Below are 1,128 nucleotides of genomic sequence, written 5' to 3' on the forward strand. Positions count from 1 at the left end.
ATAACGAAACAAAATCATTGAATGACACATTGGACCAGATGGACCTCATAGACATATACAGAACACTCCTCCCTAAATAAGCAGAACACTCGTTCTTCTCAAGTGCACATGGAACCTTCTCAAAAGTAGACCATATACTGGGTCACAAATCAGGACCCCACTGATACTAATCAAAACCACAACGAGACCACCTCACACCAGTCAGAATGGCTAAAATTAACAAGTCAAGAAATGACAGATGGTGGCGAGGATGCAGAGATAAGGGAACTCTCCTGCAGTCTTTGTGGGAATTCAAGCTTGTGCAGCCACTCTGGAAAACAGTGTGGAGGTTCCTCAGAAAAATGAAAATAGAGCTAACCTATGGCACAGCAATTGCACTATTGGGTATATATCCTAAAGACAGAAATGTGGTACTCCAAAGAGGCAAGTGCACTCGAATGTTTATAGCAGCAATGTCCACAATAACCAACCAATGCAAAGAACCTAGATGCCCATCAAAATATGAATGGATAAAGAAGATGTGGTATATATACACAATAGAATACTATGCAGCCAGCAAAAGAAATGACATCTTGCCATTTTTGACCACGTGAATTTATCTAGAGTGTATTATGCTTAGAAAAAAAAAACTATCGGAGAAAGTCAACTATCATATGATCTCCTTGATATGAGAAGTGGAGATGGAATGTGGGGTGATGGGGGGTAGGAAAGAATAAGAATAAATGAAAGTACATGGGATTGAGAGGGAGACAAACAATAAAAGACTCAATCTCAAAAAACTGACTGAGGATTGCTGGGGTGTGGGGCCTGGAGAGGGTGGTGGGAAAATGGATATTGGAGAGGGTATATGCTAGGATGAGTGCTATGAAATGTATAAACCTGGTGATTCACAGACCTTAACCCTGGGGCTAAAAATATGTTATATGTTTAATTAAACAAATTAATTTATTATTATTTTTTAAAAGAATGCTTGGATCAACCAGGGGATCAAAGAAGAACTGAAACAATTCATGGAAACCGATGAGAATGTAGACACTTCAGTTCAAAACCTATGGGATACAACAAAGGCAGACTGAAGGGGGAAATGCATAGCCATCCAAGATTTTCTCAAAAAAAAAAAAAAAGGAA

This window comes from Mustela nivalis (genome assembly GCF_964662115.1).
Source record: "Mustela nivalis genome assembly, contig: HAP1_SCAFFOLD_817, whole genome shotgun sequence".
Classification (NCBI taxonomy): Eukaryota; Metazoa; Chordata; class Mammalia; order Carnivora; family Mustelidae; genus Mustela; species Mustela nivalis.